The sequence below is a fragment of the Pezoporus occidentalis genome, unplaced genomic scaffold (assembly GCF_034315485.1).
Source record: "Pezoporus occidentalis ecotype Australia unplaced genomic scaffold, CSIRO_AGI_Poc_V1 ctg127, whole genome shotgun sequence".
Classification (NCBI taxonomy): domain Eukaryota; kingdom Metazoa; phylum Chordata; class Aves; order Psittaciformes; family Psittacidae; genus Pezoporus; species Pezoporus occidentalis.
This window is the reverse complement of record NW_026913071.1, coordinates 685,020-700,887: the sequence shown is the minus strand read 5'-3', so window position 1 is coordinate 700,887 and position 15,868 is coordinate 685,020.

The window sequence follows — 15,868 nt, the reverse complement described above, 5'->3', positions numbered from 1 at the left end:
GTTAACGATTTATGGGCACAGGGACCCTGTTTTTTATTCTCTATAGGGATATATATGAAGAGATAGCAGGAGAAAACAGAAATATAGGATATAAGCATGGCCTCTTTTAGAGTCCTAAATATTTTTAGGACAGAAGACATCAGGATATTCAGTTGTCAATATAGAATATAGTGCACCGTATTACGTCTTGCTCTTGCTGATAAGACTCCTGATTTTTCAGAGGTGAAGCACTTTGCATTGGGTTCCAATGGGGGTTTTACTCATTTACTTTTATTGACTTCAGTTGTTAATTCTCCTAGCAGCTGAGGATCTGGCCTTATTCTTCTCTATAGCATAGCTCCTAAGATTGCTCTGTTTCAGACTTAACTGTTCCCTGAGATATCATATCAGGAAATTATCCTTTCTGAATGTCTGCATGTGACTCTCACTATCATTCTCTTAAAACATTTCTCACAAAAGAGAGATTATTCTTAAGTGCTATACTTAATAAACAGTAAATAGTGTATTTTTTATATACTGTCTACATTAAAAACTTTTTCCAAGTGTTCCCTCATGTATCCTTCCACTTAGAGACATTTTAAAGAGAATCACGTTTTAAAAGCAAAAGCTTCACCCAATTTTGCATAAGTTCTGCCGCTGACCATTCTCAGTAATACAGGGCAGTGTTACATATGAATGGTATTCACTACATTGGCCAGAAACCAAAGAGAAAGTTTATTGTGAATATGTGAAAAGGTTTTATGTCCTTTCTATCCAAATACTTAACATGGTGAATACTAGAAGAGTACCCAGCTTTTGTCCATTTACCTTGATTACACACAGTCAAATGATCTTCATTAGCTCTTTTGTTCTCTTTATTTCTGCTTCCCTCACCACCAGGGTAACTAAGGAATGAGAATTAGGAGTCATATCTGGAAATTTTAGATGGAATTTAAACAACACTGAATTTGATGGAAAATGTCCTTTTCAGTGATGTTTAAATTGGGCTCTATTATATAAAATGTCTGTGGTGGATCCGGGAAATTAACCTACTTCACATGGCACCCTGTTCAATGTCTGGAGTACTTGTAAAAATATAAAAGCACCACCACTATTATATGTCCTCATTAAAATGGTTGAGAACAGCAACTATGAAGATCATAACTCTCAAAGGAGTAAAAGAGTCCCTGTGTAAAAATAGAATACCTTCTAAGAAAGGCCCTGGTTGCTTGCAATTTTGACTACTTTGCCTTCAGTCCTTAGCCAATTATTAGCTGAGATCTTCTTTTTGCATGTAGTCACTTAACATAGTGTCAGTTTTGTATAAACAGAACATGCAGTTCATTAATCCAGCTAGTGTGTAACCTTAGCTTCTTCAGCAACATACAAATGCTTGACAAAGGGCTATGACAATTAAATCAGCATCCTTCATCAAAAATGAAATGGTTGCAAGAGCTATTTCGCTATTGTGTACATATCAATCAAGCACAGCTGAATGTGAGCTAATGTCTCTTTCTGCTGCCTACACGGAGGAAGAGTAATAGCTGAGAAAGGGCAGGAATGGTAACACCTAGAGTAGATAATTGCTGCTTACTGGGCTCTCTGGCTTTATTTTGAAGCTTGGTACAATAACACAGAGCGATGCAGCAACTGAATAGTATAGGGGGGAAAGAAGATCAGTAGGACAGGCTATTTCCCTTCTTCCAAGTCCAGCTCCTCTATCTTCATGTTTTGAACTGTGGTGAAACATCTCCAGCACCAGAGATGCAGCAGAAAGCTACAATCAGATTTATATAAGTTCTTCATAATCAAAATCTGCATTTGGACATCTGCAATTGCTGATTTATTTGTTGGAACAGGTTCCAGTTTACAATCAGCACAGCTTGTCTCTGACCATGCAGCAGGGTGGTTGCCTCCTGTGGAGGGAGGACTTGAGGATCTGCTTTGAGAGTTCTCTGGAAAGAAGAATTGGGCAGCATTTCATATTTGAGGAAGCCACGAACCTCTGCACTTGCTTTGATCAGAACAGATCTCTGGGAAGAACAGATCCAACAGGTTGGAAGTGCTCCTTAATGCACAGTGCACTTTAAGTTTAATGAATCCAACATACTTGTGAGGAACTGACACACAAATCTCTTTAAGAGTTTCCCAGGTATAGAAGACAGAATAAAAACAAAACTCCAAAGGTTTCATAGAAGCAATTTCCCCACATTGTAATTAGAAATCACTTCAGCACCATGCAGTGAAATCTCTACAAGTGTGATTCTGGCTCACGAAGGCATAGACCTGGGTACTGCTTTCCCACCTCAGGAAAGAGAATTTTCCTGCAGAGATTTCATGGTGTTTAATTTTAAAGGAGGTGGGATGTGTGAATGAACTAAGGACCTTGGGAGAAGGAAGGGTAGCACAAGGATGTGTTATCATGGCTCACCTGTAGCGACTGACCTGATACAGAGCCAGGATAGGAATCAGCACACAGATGGCAAAGTGTGAAGAAATACGGGAGTAGAAAACTGTTGGAATTTGCAGAAAACCTCACTTCATAATGGGATATACTCAGTTACTTCCCCAAGGGGAAAGAGCATAAAATTTTGCTGGTTTCCTGTCACTGAAGCTTTACCTCCCATTTTTACAAACAACTTATGTCTTTGAGCTCCAGGAGTTCAGAGAGAGGCATAGGGTTTTTTTTCAGGTTCTCGCAGTGCACAGCCAGTTGGACCTTTTTGACTTATTGAGGGTGAGGGGTGTAGGACCCCAGCAGTCCACCTCTCCTTTCACACGTTTCTTCCCTGACTAAAGATACCTGAAGACTTTGCAGGCAATTAATGTATTGACTTACCTCATATCTATCGCTTTTCTCTGATGGGCACCAGTGCTGTGGCACACTATATTCCTTGGTCTGTGAGGCTGAGACCTGTGTGACTCTGAAGAACCTGGAAAATTTAAAAATAAACAATTAGAAACACTATTTTAGTTGGGGTAATGGAGATGAAGATGAGATGCTAACAAACTGATCAGCTCTTCTGGAGACCGGGCAAACAGAGAGGAGAAAACTGAAAAAATAAACCCAAAAGCAAACAAACCCGTGGGTTCACCAGCCTTTCATGAAAGTAAATAGCAAAGTATTTGGCATGCTGATTGACTCTCTGTCAATCTGCTTTCTATGTGCCTACCTAATCACTGCAAATATTTGCCTCCTGGTAACAGACAAACAGCAGGTCAATGTGGAGAAACTGATTATGTTGGTTTTGAAGTCAAAATTGAATATCCCTTCTTTTCTGGCTGCAAAAATTAACAAACAGGTCACAGAGGTTAAACTGTAATTATCACAGTGATTTCAACAACTGAGATTGGAGGAAAGACATGGAGAGGTAGTCAGTACTGATTTCATGCAGGGCTGGTTCTGAATGCTAACACACCTTGATTTTGAGGAAATTTGGTTTGTGCTAGAGCAGCAGTGTTTGCCTTAAGAGCAGCTCAGCACAGTCTACCCAGCTAGCCAGGCTCTGATCTAACTATTGTGCCGTGGACCAACACCGTGTATTGCCATGCTGCTATGCCCTGCCGTGTGCTGAAATGTCCATAGGGGATACCAGGGTCCATGTGGAGTTGGTGAGAGGACAAGAAAGTGCTTACTTACAAGCCAAAAGGAAAGAAGGAGCTGTGGACAGGACAGTGGTACAGAGAAGCGTGACACTCTTGGGACACTTTGCTAAGAAATAAAACATTAGAAAGTCCTTCACCCACCCTGGGGAGGAAGCTTGCCAGCTCTTCCCCTCTCTCCCTTCTTCTTGAGCATAGTAACATTTTATCACTTCTCATTTACTGGGTGACCTGGCTCGTGTGTTTTTGACACACTAGAAACAAAACTTTCCTCAGTGTAACAGGAGCAGCTTTAGAGGAGTTTGCTAAGGCCAGAAAAGGAGCTTTATTTTGTGATGGGGGACAGATGACACCGGTGAAGAAAAACAGCGTGAATAATCCATGCAGCACATTCAGATGCCATGTGGCTCCTGAGCTAGGCTGAATGCTATTTGCTTTGCATTCATAATGTTTCCTTAGCCATTATAGAGATGAGCAAGGCAAAGTCATTAAGCTTAGCGTAATGTTGTTTTAGCAGCACTTGTTAGTTGTAGTATCATGCAAAGATAGTGATTACAAAGGACTTTAGTTCCTTTCATGAGAGTTTCCTTTCAAAATCTTCCCACACAGAGACATATTTACTGGAGAGTGACTTCAGCCTCCCAGCTCATAGAATGTGATAGAGCCATCTGAGATTTCAGTGCAGGGGAATATCCGAGTCCCTGCAAAAAAGGGCTCAGGCGATCCTTTTCAAGTAAACACTAAGAAGCCCTCTCTCATTGTATGCCAGAATGTCTAAGTTCAGACTGAATGAAGTTAGAGAGGACAGTTGTAATCAGCATCAGTGATGCCTAAAAAGGGAGTTATTACTGGAAGGTGCAACTCTGCTAAAGTCCAACCAGACAGGACCCTATTATGCAAGTGTACTGAAGATGGCCAAAAGGAGCTGAGCCCTCTCAGATCTTAGTGGTTCCTGCTACACAAAGAAAAAGCCTGAAACACAGACAAAAATCCGTCAAATTGTGGCTAAAAACTCTCTACACATTGTTGACTTACTCATCCCATTTGAGACTACTTTTAATGGTGCACATTTCCATCTGGAACATTTTGTGACCTTTGCAAAAAATATATTTGTAAATAACTGGGAGTTTGTTCCCATTCCTGCAGAGCTTATCCCATGTCTGCTTAGCTGTTAGCATATCACTTAGGTTTATGAGACTGTTTTAATATTCAACGGACACAATGCCCTTATCGCAGAATCCCTTAGTCCCTGTTCTCTCTCACTGACTCTGAAATGAAAAGCACTGTTGTGTCTAGTTTTAAAGAGATAGATCCCACAGGTTTGCACGAGCTGCAAGTTTGGCTGAATTATTTGTCAAGAAATCAGGTGCTGTGTTAAGTAGCATTTGTTGAAGACGATCTCTGATTTTTTATGATGGCTGTAAAGTGAAATGGGCAAGTGAGGCTTACATGTTAGACAAACTGGATTTAGGACGTTTTCTACAAGTGAGTTACGTTTGGCCTTATCCTCTCCCTGATATTTTTTAATTCCTTGTAATGGCTGAAGTGCAGAGGAGGTTGATAAGGCTTTTACTGCCTCTGAGGCAATGAACTTAGTGGGTTTAGCTCCAGTCATAGAAAATTAGAACTGCAGTCACAGAGGTTGTGGGTTCAGACTCTGTGGATGATTCAGCCCAAAGCAAGTTGAGCCAACCTTGTAACCTTAGTGGGATGTAAAGTGGAATGGAACAGGGCCTGTTTATTTACTCCATGTACAGTGCACCATTAAGTATGAAATCTTCTTGAAATCATGTCAGTTCCAGTGACTATTTTGTAGCATTGCTGCAAGATTACCTATATAAAACTCTTGGAAATTGTGCTCAGGAAAAAAAAACGAAACAACAAACCCACACACACAAATCCATGTTTTTTGAGAAGCAAACAATTTGTCCCGATCCATGCTCAGCTTCATTTCAACATCAAGCAGCGCAGCTCAAAGCTAGACTAAAGATTTGAAGGTGTCTGACCCAATTCAGACTTATGATTGTAAGAGAGGAATTCACTCCAGAGAGCACACAAAGGGCAAAGAGTTGTATAGAGAAGGGAAGCATGGACAAGACACACACAAAGGAAAGCTCCTAGCTTTCATGGAATGTATTCATTCCTAGAAATCTCAAATAGCTTAATGGAGGAAGACAATACCATTAACCACATTTTACAAGTGGGTAAACTGGAGCTATAACTTAATGTGAACATAGCAAGTATTCTCGGTAGGCAGGGACAATTCCAGGGTGGCTTTGTCCCTCTTAAGCAGGAAAGATTTCCAGAATGCCACTTGGTCACAGCTCTCAGAAACCTATATCCACAACCACTTCTTTTAAATGAACTGTGATTCCCAGCAGTCATCACTTATCCCCACTGTCTCCTTCCTAAGGAATGGTGGAGGGTCATGAGGGACAGAAGAAGCTATTGAGGTGCAGGACCTGTGACTCAGATTGGGGTTTTTGTTTTTAATGCCTGTCTCCCCTTACAACATTAAATGAGTGAGTCAGAAGGGACATGCAAAACTGAGACCAGGTGACTTGGATAACACTTTTGCTTGATTTTTCTTATTTTTCTTTGGAAATTACTGTTGTCCAAATAAACAAAATACAATACACAGGTTGTTGTGGGTCTTATAATTCATTATTGTAGGCTGTACAAATAACAGAGTATCCTGCCTTGGTTTACATTGCAATCTAAAAGCAACTCAATTTGACTAATGGAACAGTAAAGAAAAACAACTTGGGTTGCCAGTAGGCTAATAGCATTAAAGTTATTTAGCACTAATATACAGTCAAGCCGGAACCATGATCAGGAATCACTGGGAAATTAGGAATAGATGGTGAACAGGGGAGAAAGCAAATGGAGTGGTCTGAATCTCACTCAAGTCAGTGGGAATGGTATCATTTCCAGGGAGTTCAGATGGAGGAAGGGGTATGGCAATGTCACCACCTCAGAAACATCAAAACAGAAATCCAGGTAGTGTGTGTCACAGCAGGGACATTGGTTTTCGGGAGAAGATATGGGAATAAATGGTATATTGAATTGACCAGAGCCAATGCAGTTCCATATAAACTCTTTAGAAATAGATAACCAAAGAGTTTGGTACCTCAGATAAGTTTTTATATGAACATTTGGGTCTTTTCTCACTGACCCCTCAAACCCTCACAGTTAAGAGTGTATGCCAATGTCCAAGTTGTCAAGTGCTGCTGCTTACTTACATCACTGGATTTCAAGATTAGCTTGGAACACTGACATCAGCCAGCAATCTAACTCAGAGAAATGTCCGGCTGGAGACCAGTAACGAGTGGTGTCCCTCAGGGATCGGTGTTGGGACCGGTTTTGTTCAACATCTTTGTCGCTGGCATGGACAGTGGGATTGAGTGCGCCCTCAGCAAGTTTGCTGATGACACCAAGCTGTGTGGTTCGGTTGATAACGCTGGGGGGAAGGAATGCCATCCAGAGGGACCTTGACACACTTGTGAGGTGGGCTGATGCCAACCTCATGAAGTTTAACCATGACAAGTGCAAGGTCCTACAGCTGGGTCGGAGCAATCCCAGGCACAGCTACAGATTGGGTAGAGAAGAGATTCAGAGCAGCCCTGTGGAGAAGGACCTGGGGGTGTTGGTTGATGAGAAACTGAACATGAGCTGGCTTCAGTGTGCGCTTGCAGCCCAGAAAGCCAACCGTATCCTGGGCTGCATCAAAAGGAGCATGACCAGCAGGTCGAAGGAGGTGATCCTGCCCCTTTACTCTGCTCTTGTGAGACCTCACTTGTATTGTGTGCAGTTCTGGTGTCCTCAACATAAAAAGGACAAGGAGCTGCTGGAACAAGTCCAGAGAAGGGCCACAAGGATGATCAGGGGACTAGAGCACCGCCCATATGAAGACAGGCTGAGAAAGTTGGGGCTGTTCAGCCTGGAGAAGAGAAGGCTGCGTGGAGACCTCATAGCAGCCTTCCAGTATCTGAAGGGGGCCTATAGGGATGCTGGGGAGGGACTCTTCATTAGGGACTGTAGTGATAGGACAAGGGGTAATGGGTTAAAACTTAAACAGGGGAAGTTTAAATTGGATATAAGAAGGAAATTCTTTTCTGTTAGGGTGGTGAGGCACTGGAATGGGTTTCCCAGGGAGGCTGTGAACGCTCCATCTCTGGCAGTGTTCAAGACCAGGTTGGAAGAGGCCTTGGGTGATACGGTTTAGTGTGAGGTGTCCCTGCCCATGGGAGGGAGGTTGTAACTAGATGATCTTAAGGTCCTTTCCAACCCTAACCATTCTATGATTCTATGATTCTATTCCTGAATTTCACTGGTGTTATGTCTCATTCGAGGAATTGCTTAGGTAGGAGTGCAGGTGGTTTATTACATCTGTCACATTCACTTCAGGCCCAGCCATCTCCCATCTGAAGTCAATAATGAATTTCCATAAATTTCCAGTAGAAGTCAGAACTGTGCTCAAGTAACAAATACATATCTGCTTTGGAATGACATAAATAGCGTATTCAGCTCCATTAGACTCAGCTGGAAATAAAACAATATAGGAGGACAAGGTCACGTTGAATTTAAAGCAATTGATCTTTGTTTTCATGTGCTTGGGTGCCTCATGCACTGAGGCAAGAGTCAGTGAGCTACTTTGGAAACAGTAAGTTTGTATTTCCAATTTTGCTCTTACAGTCAAAAGGGGAATCTTAATAGAAACCATACACCAGGAGTAACCACGTTTTATTTACATTTGGGAATGGAAAACAGTGATGCATGCGTCTTCAGATCATCATACCCTCCAAAATCTGAGGTTTCTTTTATGGATGGTAGAAAATTCACTGGAGGGATTTATGTGGCATCTGAGAAAACAGAACAATGGGTGAATGGAAAAAATGCAAAATACGAAAAGTACAGCACTTTTATGGGCACTCTGTTGTCTGCTCTTTGATATGTATTTTCTTCCAAGGAGTTTATTTGTCTGCTTAAGCTTTCTTAACTGATTTTTTAGTCACCATTATTGTCATGAGCATTGCAGTGGGAAAACTTCAGTTCATCCCAGATAGTTTAGCTAATATTGGACTTTGTAGGTTTAAAATTTGATCAGGCAAAGTGACCTCTATGTAAACTGGAAGAAGGGTCTCTTTCCAAGTACATACATTAATATATATTTATATTTCCTCATAGTCCTGAGTTTCAGGTTTCAGTATTCACCTTTCTTCTGGCATACTCACTCTATATGGGGAAAATGAACATAAGTAATTTCATAATCTGGGCTCTGAAAACATCTGAGATCACCCATAAAGAGCAAACTTTAAATCTCTTCACCATGAACAAATTGTTCCAAAGACTTCATGACAGATGTACTCCTGCCCCATAGATCTTCCCTGTTGTCCCACATTTCTTGGCAAACTCTTTACTTCTGACTGTGTCTGGGAGCACTCTATCAGAGACAAAAAGCTGTGTAACAATCCGTTCTCCTCCCAGAGTGGCAGGTTCTGCCTCCTTTTCTAGCACAGTCTTTAACACAGGTGAGCACTAACTACAGCAGTGACTACAGAGAAAAGCTACACTTACTCTAGCTTGAAACCACAGGAATGGCTTTGGTACTAGCAGTGGTTTCTGCAGATCCAGCAAGATCATCAAATCTGGGATTATGCTTCCCATAACTGAGTAATTCAGGGAAATATTCAAAAACAAGACTGGTTTGCATAGAAGACCTCAGTTAGGTATGAAGATACGCAAACTAGCTGTGTATGAATGAGCTAGGTACTGAAGTAGCCCAGCCCTAGCAGCATAAATCGAAGCACTTAATGCCGATACTTGTCATGTTTATTTAGGAGAACTTTTACTTTGGTAATGAAATTTTGCCATTCTGAAAGCTGTGAGAGAATCTCTTCCCCACTGAGGTGCTCAGTAAAACTCCCATCACATTCACTAAGAACAGTAGTTCTGATTTCTGTGATGCATCCACCTACTCCAGTCCCTCTGTTCCACCAGTGGCCAATAGCAGATGCCTCTTGAAGAATATAAAACAAGATGACTATATGATGATAGTTTTCCCAAAACGCTCTCACAGCCTTCAGGAAATTGTGGTTGAGAGACTTGCTGTGCCAGAGGTGTATTTCTGCATTTAATAGCCCCTGTGGGCTTGTCAACAGTGCCAGGGTTTATTCACTGACTCCTAAGAAGACTTTGAATATATTCTCACATGGGTATTTTGGGACGTAACTACACAGTACATTCAATTGGCTGTAATAATAAGTTAACCCCCTTCAGGGACCATACTTTTTATTGTCAACAAACAAGAAGAGGAAGAAAATACTGTCTGAATTTGATCACACCAGTCATCCATGGGTATTGTGTTGTTTTCAGTAGCAGAAATAGCTGCCAGGTTGCCATCTGGACACTTTCCAAATGGTCTGTCCAGTTCTGCTGCGGCCTCACCAGTCACTGCTAGGACTATCGCAAATTGCAGTGCAAAAGCACAACTACATTTCTCCAAGCAAGGTATTCCAACATGGGGCTGTCAGACAGACAAATGGTCAGATATGTCCAAAGGAAAGCAAGGCGTGTGTTCTGACTTTGACTTGGAGTCAGCGTGGGCTGGAACAAGGAGGAACTAGAGAAACATCACTCTGGGAAGGAACACTGTCATCTTTCAGAAATGTTAGTATTTAATGAATTTAATAACTGATTAAGGGAGGAGTTTTAACATATCTTACAGAAAGTTACTTTTTAAAGTCAACCACAAGGTCAGAAAGCAAATTGCATGTTCATGAGGCAGCACAAAGTCAACAGTAGCAAATAACTAATGAAAATTAGGAAATGTAGGGGTAAGTCATGCAAAAGTGAGTCCAAGAAAAATAAGGGATTGATGCTTCTTTGTTGACATTTACCAGCACTTTAGATTCTCTCTAACATCTATTTCCAAGTGAGACATTATTTCAAAGCAATTCATTCAGGGTGGATGATATATTTAGTTATTATAAGACTTGTTTTTCTTACTCTTCAGTGACAGCTCACATCCACTGAGATCTAACTATTTATCCTCTTTTTCTTCATTAGTAAGAAGTATTTGAATTACTGCAAGGATATTCACTGAAGATTTAACAAGGTAACTTATCTATATTACACATTGACTTGACAGTTTTTCAAAGGGTCAGACAGGCTTTCTCAGGGATAAGAGAAGCAGTCTTTGCCCAGTCTTTCTATGTGTTACCTACAACACTCCCTTCAGAAAGCTGCTCATGCCACCAAAGATACAGATCCTTAGATAACCCTTCACTTACAGCTAAAGAGATGAGAGAGAAGATTCTTCCACAAAGATCAATACAGCCAGGGGGAACCCTGTAATTCACTTGGAGCGACTTTCTTCTTTGATTCCAAGGCAGTTTTGTTATTTTAGGACCTTGGGGATGAAACTCTTTTTCTCTTTGGTATTTTCGTATAATTCTGTGATGCTTCTTTGACAAAATTATGCCATGTATCTGCTGCAGAATTTTCATCCACTTAATTGTCTGTAATTCATACTTTTTCTCTTTTGTTTGAATGATATGCAATATGGAATTGTATTCATTATAACATTCATAGCAGTAAATGATCATGATTTGAAAGAGAGAGGCATTGCAAGCTTTTTAAGAAAAGAACAGAGTATATGTGGTCATATGCTTTCAGAACAACTTGGTTTATTTTGTTCAACTCAAAATTTCAAAAGAAGAAACAGGAAATTTTATCTATTTTAAGGTTTTGGCATTTCATTGGAACAGAAAATTCAGAATGAAGCACAACAAACAGGAATAAGAGTTCAATAGCAATCTGGAAGTATAATTTTATGTGTGTTTAAATGAAATTTAAAATATTTTAATTAGTTTTGATTGAAATGTGTTCCTAAAAAAGAAGAGTTTTTGCCTTGCTGAGAGAGCATCCATGACACTTACCTTTGTTTCTCAAATCTATCTTCCTTTTTATGCTTGTACCTTAGCCTATGCAGCAAAACTTCAGGACTGAAGGCTCACCATAAACACAACTGAAATATGCATATATCCAGGTCAGCAGTTTATTGGGACAGCATTGTAACTGTAGTCCCATCATCTGCTCATCTGCTTTGTGGTTTGCAGTGTGGGGAACAGCAGGGCTACCTGCAGCTGAGGGAGTGGTTTGGGGTGTGCAGGTTGACATCAACAACTGCTTTTTCTCCAGCTGACAGTAGGGAACATCAAATCCAACTTTACTCCTTGCACTCAGACCCACCTTCCCCCTGTCTGTTCCCCTTCCCCTGCATGGCAGCCTCATCCTAGCCAGGACATCATCTTCAGGGTAGCAGGTTCCAGCTGTAGAGCCTAATAAACCTTGAGCTGGTGGTGTTGAAGCATGCTCACTGCTGGAATTGCTCTGCAGGTTCTGTGAATGCATTATATTATTGACTATTAGCAATCAGACAGGATTATCTATTTCAGCATGACTTGCAAAGGCTGCCCGATTTTTCCTTCCACTTATCAGCAAAACATTTACCATGAATACTTGCACTGTAACTGCAAGTCACCATTAATTCTTGTGAGATACACACAGTGGGGACTGCATAGCCCGCCAGCTCCCTAGGGAAAGCTTTAAGGTCCTCATCCTGTGACATAATATGAGTGTTAAAGTGGAGGACACCCTTCCAGGAGAACCCCAGCTAAGCAAATACCAATATCCCACATAGAAAAGACTTCATGCAATTACCAAGCCCATATGCCTTCCAGCCAACTGAGAAAACTCAGAAAGATTACATAAATTGCTTTATAGCTTTAAGTTTTGAGGAGCTAAGTTTTCGGTAATAAACTTGTAGAATTTGTGGCAATTGCCCTTTCCACCCCCTCCAAATATGTTAACTTTTATTAACTAATCATGGCAAACCAAGATTAGAGTTTCATTTTCAAATAGCAAAGTAAAACATTAAATAAATAAATAAAAGGTGCTATCAAGAAATTGCCTTCTCAAAAATTCATACTTTTCCCTCAGCAGAAGCTTATTTTCTTTCTGTTCTATGGCATGCAAAACATTAATCTGAAAATACCTTAGATGTTTGTCACTTTAGGGGCTTGGAGACTAATTTGCTTTTAAACTGCTCAGGAAAAGCAGGTCTGATCAAGAAGATAAATTCTGAGAATGAACAAAACTGTAAGCTAAGTTCCTCTAGTTTACAGTAGAATATGTGTAATGAATGGTGAGGACGCAAAAAAGAATATGGGGGGGGAGTATTTAGCCTTTCACACAAGTTTATTCTGAGGTAATACAAGAAAAGTTCAGAGATAATTGTGTCCTTAGGATATGTATCCCTAGGAAATGAACTTACATAATAAAAACAAGACCTTAGGCATACAGTTGTCTCTTACACTCTCTTTCTGAGATTTTGGTCTCACCAACTAACTTTCCTTCTGCTCATGTCTCACTCTCCAGAAGCCAAGGGTGTTTTGTAGGTTGTTACTATAAGAGGCAGTCTAATCCTTCAACACATGTTGGCATGTGAATGTGAAAAAGACAATTGTTCCCTGCTTTCTGAGGTCCTATTTTGTCACAGTAGAATAAAATCTACCCGTTTGGAAATTCTCTTTAGACTAAGAAGCTGACAAATATTTTAACCTTTTAAAGAGTAGAAAAGACCTGGGTTATTAAATAATTGCAAATACTGCTGCTGGCTTTAATGATCTTTAAATCAAACTGTAATTTTGAATAGAGATGAGGAGCCTGATAATATCTAGTTGGAAATAGATGAAATTTCTTGCAATGCAGAACAAAGATTCTTTATTTCTATATTTAAAAGGATGTTCAAATGTGAACACTTGGAATTAAAAGACATCTCTTAAAATGTAATGGGTAAGGAAAAGGTTTATAATGCCAATAAACATTGCTCTGTGGATAGGAGGTTTTGTCACATAAAACCTAATTTGTTCTTTGACAAGGATGCAAGACTTGATGATAAAGTTATCCCAAAACTGTAATATTCTTAGAATGAGATACTGGTACATCTGATCCTGTCTGGGAGTATGGGAAAGAATTGATCATCCTTTTATTTCCTCCAGTTGTACTTTTTATTAATCTATGATATTACATCTTTTTTTTGAGGTTTTGAAATAGAATTGTCTCATATTCTATTGTCTCAAAGATTGATTAAACTTTAGAACCAACGAAGAATAGAATATATGGACAAAATATTAACTGACAAATGCCAAAAGAGATCTACTAATAGGAAATCACGAGCAAAAAGGTGTTGTTCTTGGGCAGATTTTCTGGGAGTGATTCTGATTCAGGATTATGCTGTTGTAGATGTTTCATTAAGGAGTATCAAGGAAGTACAAAGTAATTCTTAAGTATAGACAAAGCCTGGTAGCTTGTTAAGTAAAGATAAGGGCAAGAGAATGATCCAGGGGGATCTAGCATCATGCGATTGCCACCTGGCCTATTCAAATAATTCAAGATACACCATTGAAAAATGGTATGTTATGATCAAATGGAAAACAGGGATCCCCCCCAGAAAAAGGCTTTAGGAGTCATATTCAGGAAACAAATGAGTGCAACTGTTCAACAAAGAGATGTGATCATGAGAAGTCTCTTTAAGAGAGGGTTTCATATATGTGGTCTGAATTACGTAGTTTTACAGCTGAAGGTGATGTGGAGAGAGCAAACCATTTCTTGAAATCTGGCTCTCCTTTTCTGTGTTTTTAAGCTTACGTAAGCAGAAGAAGAAAGAGCAGAAAACAGTATGACTTTACAATTTGTAAGCTCATTTTTACACAAGGCTGAGTTTATTCCTGCAATACATTTTGCACAGAAAGCAGATGTATGCTGTGCAAAAGATCCCCGAATTAAACCTATCTCACCCTGTAGATCCAGACCACATAGCAAAACATTTTGCAAGATGTAACCTCAAGTCTCAGAGTCAACTAGGAAGCCCTGCCTAGAGGGACTATGTCAGTGCAGTATTTTCTAAAGTTAAGTGTAGAAAACAGTGTGCAGTGGAAGTCTCCTTAATATGCAAAAGTTATCAAGCCAGACATAGTCTAGTGAGAAATAAATGACTATGTTTGCTTGAGTGGTGGAGGTAGTTAATCACCTAATTAACTGTCTAGAGACATGGTGACCTCTCTGCTTCTTGATGCCTCCAAATCAAATTATGAGCCAGATACTAATTTATTGGACAATGTTAAGACCTCTGACATACCTCTGACTGGGAAGACTTGGCTGGCACACCTTTATGCCCATAAAAACAAGGTTCTTGTAGAATTCTACTAGGCATCAGTTCCCAGCATGGATTCAGTCATGTTTCACAATCTGGCCTGCTCGGGTCAGGAGGAGCAGGGCACAGGCAGCTCAGAGCACATCATTCCGCGGTGGAGGCAGCACAGGAGGCATGACACTGGTTTTTAGATGTCATCTCATGAAGGATTTGATCTTCCTGTAAATTGCTAAGAGTTAGTTATACAAAGCACTTGAACACGTTGAAGCAGCTGGTAGAGATGGCTGAATAATGTTTACTTTTTTACTGTCATAAAAATGTCAATAATTTAAAAAGCCAAGAAATAGTTTGGATTCAAAAGAATCTAAACAAAACAACCCCAAAACAAAACCAAACCAAACTGAAACACCAAATCAACCTATTTATGAGTTCTGGGTTTCTTTTATGGAAAAAAAAAGTAACATCTTTCTCATGAAAATTCATCCTATGTCTAAAATAGAGGACTTATGAAGAGAATTTTTCAATCATCCCACAGATGGAATGATTTATGTTAGAGATGAAGCCCAATAAGACTAAGAGCACTTTTTTCTCTCCATATATGCTTACATATGTATAAAGAAAGGCATGCATACATAGTTTCAATCCAAGCTATGTATTCATATCCAAAATACCTATTCTGGAGGTCTGCATAGGCCGTGTCTGGCTTCCTGTGGAGTTCCAGAGGCTTTAAGATGTGTTCAGCAGAAAATACTCTTTATCCATAAAAATTTAGCTGCTATCACTCATGTACTTGAAAGCAGCACAGCCTTTTAGTAGCAATACTAAACGCAATGCAGACAGCTACATTGTAATTGCTTCTGTTATGAGAGAGAGCATTATTTCATCTGGAAGCTTTTGGCTTATGGCTACAGGCACTTACACTTAATCATCCTTTTACCTCTGTGATATCTTACAGCAAGCAGAAGTCTTCATACAGCAGGTACCTTGAGCAAAGGTTGCATGTATTTGGCACCATCCAATGGCTTTCATACCTGTGGGGCTTTTTTTTTTCAGCTGTAAATGGCATGG